Below are 5,544 nucleotides of genomic sequence, written 5' to 3'. Positions count from 1 at the left end.
CTCGCACACTCTCTCAAAAATAAATAAACATTAAAAAAAATAAGCATTTGAAAAGAGTTTATTGGGTAACGGAGTAGGGAGAGGAAGACTCAGGAAGACCCACTGCTCCCCCTCTCAATTCAGAGTTCCCTGAGCTGTGAAGGGGACTGGTTTTTTTTTCTTACACGGCTCTGGTAGGAGGTCCATGACAGAACTCCGTACAAGTGGGGCCACATCTGGGCCTGGCTGTGTGGGGCTGGCTGTATAAAGATGGCCAGCCTACTTTCAGTTACTTGGTGTGACCCTGAAGACAGGAGATGGATGGCCAAGTTGTGGATCTGGGTCAGGGGTTCTTGTGAAACACTGGTTCCAGCTCCTCTACAAGCTCCCCAGGGGGCATACTGGCAGCCACCTGCAAGGACTGGAGGCTTTCCACCTGCAGTGGTAGGGCAAAGTTGATGGCAGGGTTGATGGCCAGGCTCAAGGGTGAATGCGGACCTCACTGGACCAGTTCTGGCCCCAAGTCCTTCCAGTAGCTTCTGGCAGCAGGCCAGCTGGGCCTTAAGTCAGTCTTCACATTGACATAAATGTCACTGGGCCTCCGGGGCAGTCAGTGGGGGAACTGCTTCCGAAGAGTGTGCTCCACCAGGTCCAGTTCTGTCTCAAGGGTCCCACGGGGCTCTCAGTTTCCTGCCGTGCTGGGTGCCTCTCTCCAGTCCACGTGCCTTGTCCTCCACCTTCACGCAGCCCACTCACCCCTTCCCACAACTGGCCACTCAATGTGGTGTGCATGACCCCGGGACCCCAGGAGGGGAAAAGAAGGAAAGAAAGCACGTGATGGGAAGCCCTGGGCTCTAGAGCCAGCTGCCGGGAGTGTGCACAAATTGGATGGATTCTTAAGAAATGCAAATATAGAAGACCTCTCTCTGTAGCTAATGTTTCATTCTCTCCTAGTCTTAGGAGCATACAACTACTGAGGATATTTAAAATGAACAGAATTTTGGACATTTCACATGGCTTTATCAGTGTCATTCTACCGCCACCTCTCCTTGCATCAGAAAACACAATCTCATGAGGTGGACACCACTAGCCAAGCCATCAAAGTCACCAACATCCTGTGCTTTGATGCAATGCATTGAGAAAAACACAATCTTGAGTTTGTACATCAAGTACGTCCCACATAACTTGAATCGATTAATGAGTGAACATTCAAACCCAAATTGGGGGTATTCTGAAAAACACTGGCCTACACTTTTCAAAAACATCAACATCATGAATGAAAATGAAAATGTGAAAAACAGTCTCAGGTTAGAGAGGGCTAAAGTGATTGCAGTTAAGTGCAAAGTGTGTCAACAGATAAGAAGCTGCCAGAAAAATAAATTGCTATAAAGGGCATTATTGAGATAAATTAGAAAAATTTTAATATGGACTATGTATTAATAATATTGTTAATTATATTGTATTAAAGCCAAGTTTTCTGATTAAAGCCAACTGTTTTGCGGTTATATAAGAAAATATCACTGTATTTATACACTAGTTAGGGGCTAAAGGATCATGATGCCTAAAAATGTGCCAAATGTTGATGATTTTGAATCCAAATGAAGAGTACCGGGCTGTTCAATTTACAACTCATGGACTTCATTAGGTCTGAAATTCTTCAAACATACAATCGTAACAACAACAAAAAAGCTATTTAGCATTAGAAATTTTCTGATTTTTAAAAATGAAATAAATGAACCAACAATACTCATCAACTTTTTTTAGACCCATTCGTGTTTTATTTCTGTAACTTTCTGTGGATCATTGTGGACTCAGATTGAACACCCTCCTACATTCTACAATCATTACTCTCCTTTCTGAGCTCAAATTGTGACAACTTTGGTCAGTGGTTTCCCTTTTAGGTCAGCTGCTGTGTTCATTTGACATGACCTCATTAATTTTAAGACATTTTCTTGCATTGTAGAATGAAAAACTTCCTAGAACTTACAAAAAAAAAAAAGTTGGTCTTATAAAAATCTGCCTTATCCAAATGTGAAATCAGCTATTTTTCCAACAAGTTTTTCAGTGTGAAAATGGTTTTAGAGACCATAATCTCTATGGAGCCACATAGAGATTAATCTCTGTGGAACACATTGTCATCTGCAGAATCTGAAGAAATAGCACATATCTCACTCAATTGCTATAAATACTAAATGAGGTAATTTATATATAAAATACTGAGCAGTGTCTGAATTTTAGTAAATACTCAACATCTGCTTTCCCTTCCCCTTTCCTTTTTCCTCCTCGCACTTCTTCTTTCACTAGAATGGAAGAATTCAGGGAACCCTTGAAGACAAGTGTGTTCATCAAGGAAAGAGAAATATACAAATCCTACTGATGGGTCCAATAAAATGAGAACTGATTGTTGACCATTGGGTGTATGAAGGTGGAAGTTACCGGTAAACTCTGATGATGCCCCTCCATAAACTGAGGGGGACTGAAGCCTGACTGGAGCTGTTCAAAGAGACAACTGTAGAAGAGGAAACGGAGACACCAAATACAGACAAATAGAGCAAAGGAATAAAGTGTAAATGACTCGAGAAGTTATTTCTTTTACGACAGGAAAAATCACAGTCTTGTATGCTGGAGGTAATGACCCAATAAGAGCATGAAAAATCAATGATTCTGGGAAAAGGGGGAAATGGCTAAAGTGATATTCTTGAGAAGGCAAGTGGGGGTGGCTTTAGCAGAAAGGAAGTAAGTTTCACTTGTATTAATGGGTAGCTTGGAACAGGATGTGAGGCAGATGGTGGGGTGTTAGACCGCCATCTTGTGGTAATTCATGGAAGTTCTCTTTAAGCAGGAAACGAATAGAAAATGGGTGAACAACCTGAATCTCCCTCTAGTTGGGCTGGAATGTCTCTTAGGATATAGCCTAACTGCTATTTAGTCTGCAATCATCTCCCTAATCGTGTTGCAGGTGCCCTGTGGAAGCCCCATTGTTACTGTGCCCAGACGCCTCTGATCAAGAATATTAAGTGTTGCCACTAGAACTGCTTGCTGATACTCGCAAGTCCCTGGCCACCAGGCTGCTTATCCAAAGTCAAGGAACAGCGCATATAATTGATAGAGTCTGTGTCTGGTGCCTGTGTCCTAGCTATAAATGAGGCTGGGAGCCCCTGTAGTCAGCATTTTCAACACCTTCAATATTGGGAGACTGGCTTTGCCTTGGAGGGTGGGAACATGCTCCAAATATTTTTTAAAAGGCTTTTAAATTTTGAGTATCCATGATAGAATGGCAAACACAAAAGAGAGTAAGCCTTCCCGCAATACATACCATCAAGTATGGATTATTTTGAAACAAATTCCAGATACCGTATCATAGTACCTGCAGATATTTCATTATGTATCTGTAAAAGATGACTTTTGAAAATATACCCAATGCAATTAACATGGATAAAATAATTAATAATCTCTTGCTGTTACAGAACATCCTGTCAGGGTTTAATCTGCCCGTAAGCACCTCTTTACGGTTGATTTGTTTGAATCAAAATTCAAACAAGATTTCTCACTCGTGTTCTTATCTTCATTCAAATTATTTGTTGAAAAAATTGTCCAATAGACGTTCCCACATTCTGGATTTGTGTAACCTGTTTTTCTGAAGCCTATGTGTTGTTTAACCTGTTTTTCTGCAATTTGTATTTCCTGCAAACTTGCAATTAGATGGAGAATCTTAATCAGGATCGGGTTTAAATCTATAGCAAGAACATTGCCTGACTGTGGTTGTGAACTTCCTAGTGCATCTCATTAGGGTACACGTAAAGTGTGACCATCTCTATTTTTGTGATGGTCAGTACTGATCCGTGGGTCCTGACTTTTCATCAGACTTTTCCAACCATTACAAAGTTCCCCGCTGGCTATTCACCTATCAGTTTTAGGAGCCACTGATGACATTTGCTGGAGTGCATTAACAATTGGTGTTTTGTTTTGTTTAGATTGATAGGCTTTATTTTTTAGAGTATTCTTGGGAGTCTAAGAATTCCCAGGTAATGCCGATGATGCTGTCTGAGGGACCAACCTTTGCAAAGCACTGCTCCAAATCAAAGTCTGTGTCCACTCTCAATAGCACCTTCTGGCCTCATGGTGAGCTGGACCATCCATGGTGTTTCCTTCAAAACCATGCTCCAGAGAGGTGCCGTCCAACAGCCATAGAACACAAACCAATGTGTGTGATATTCTAATTCTGTTATTCCTTCTGCATTCACCAGCTAGAATTCTCCTCTAGAGAACTGTCCCATAATACTTATTTGGCGAGACAGCATTAATTAGGACAGGAAAAGCAGAATCAATTCTTAACTCTTTTCCTTTACTTAGCAGCTTTCAGAACAATGAGTTGGTTAGCAAAGATCTTTATATTTGTGGTATCATTATGAACCCTTGGGTTTTGTCATCTTCAAAAAGTTTCTGTCCATTGAGTTCTTGGTCAGTGGGACTCCCTTCATGTTAGCTTCTGAGCCCTTTGACACGATTCCACTATTCTTTGACAACTTCCTTTCCTTCAGCTTCAAAAAGGTCTTCCAGGCTTATCTTGTTAATTCCCTTTCTCAGACTTGCAATCAACCATTTCTTCAAGGGCAATGGTTTCTTCCACTGGGAAATTATCTTAAGAGATCATAACCTGGGTTGGTCATTGTTTCTGGGTTTTTTCCAGCCTGGACATGAAAAATATGTGTGATCTGAAAACATGCATTTGCACTTTATTTTTCCTAAGGGTAAAATTCATCATGAGTTCACACTGATCTTTTCCAGTGCAAATTTCAGATTTCATGGTTTTTATTTAATGTCTTTGTTTTTATCTGTAATTCTTCCCTCTTACAGTGACAATCTTGGATCCTAATGACATTAGTATAATTATTTAGATTGCTAACATAATTGTTTACTTAACTGCCTAATCATGTATAAGTGTGTGTATATATATATATATAGCAACTTCAGAACAACAATGTTGATAGCATTACTAATAACGTTATCACTGAAAATTTTATAAACTGTTATTGCAATTCTATTTATTTTTATCCTCGGGGTATATCATGCTAAAGCCATATAATAAACTGCTGTGCTTTAAAGTCAGTTGCAGTAATTTTTCTCTGCATGGTTCAGCTGTCAGCAAACAGTTTGGTTTTGTTCAACTCCCATCTGCAGTGACTTGGTTCAGAAACACGGAGATTCTCCTCTGCAAGGACCCAGGCAGCCTCACTGTACATTTGCTGGGACCAGCTCAGAGATGCTGCTGGGACCAGTGGCTCTTAGCCCCGCTATCTCCACCCCATCCACAGTAAAGGACATGTAATCAGAACACAAGATGCAGAGCCTGGCAGCCAAGAGGGTAGGTCAAATCTCTCCACCAAGTTATAGCTCAGGAAGAAAGAGCCTGGGGCTCAGCAAGAAATCTTTTTTTTTCCTTTTTAAAAAAATTTTTTTAATGTTTTTATTTTTGAGGGGAGGGGGAGGGGCAGAGAGAGAGAGGGAGACACAGAATCTGAAGCAGTCTCCAGGCTCCCAGCACAGAGCCCGATGTGGAGCTCC

The 5,544-nt window shown here is 41.0% G+C and overlaps 1 pseudogene; it reads right to left on the bottom strand.

Moving 5' to 3' along the window:
- Positions 1 to 264: 264 nt before the first annotated feature.
- LOC122484364 lies at positions 265 to 5,304 on the bottom strand (annotated as a pseudogene).
- Between the last annotated feature and the right edge of the window lie 240 nt (positions 5,305 to 5,544).

Source organism: Prionailurus bengalensis, chromosome D1 (assembly GCF_016509475.1).
Source record: "Prionailurus bengalensis isolate Pbe53 chromosome D1, Fcat_Pben_1.1_paternal_pri, whole genome shotgun sequence".
Classification (NCBI taxonomy): domain Eukaryota; kingdom Metazoa; phylum Chordata; class Mammalia; order Carnivora; family Felidae; genus Prionailurus; species Prionailurus bengalensis.
The sequence above is the reverse complement of the archived record's forward strand: the minus strand, read 5'-3'. Positions and strand labels throughout refer to the sequence as shown.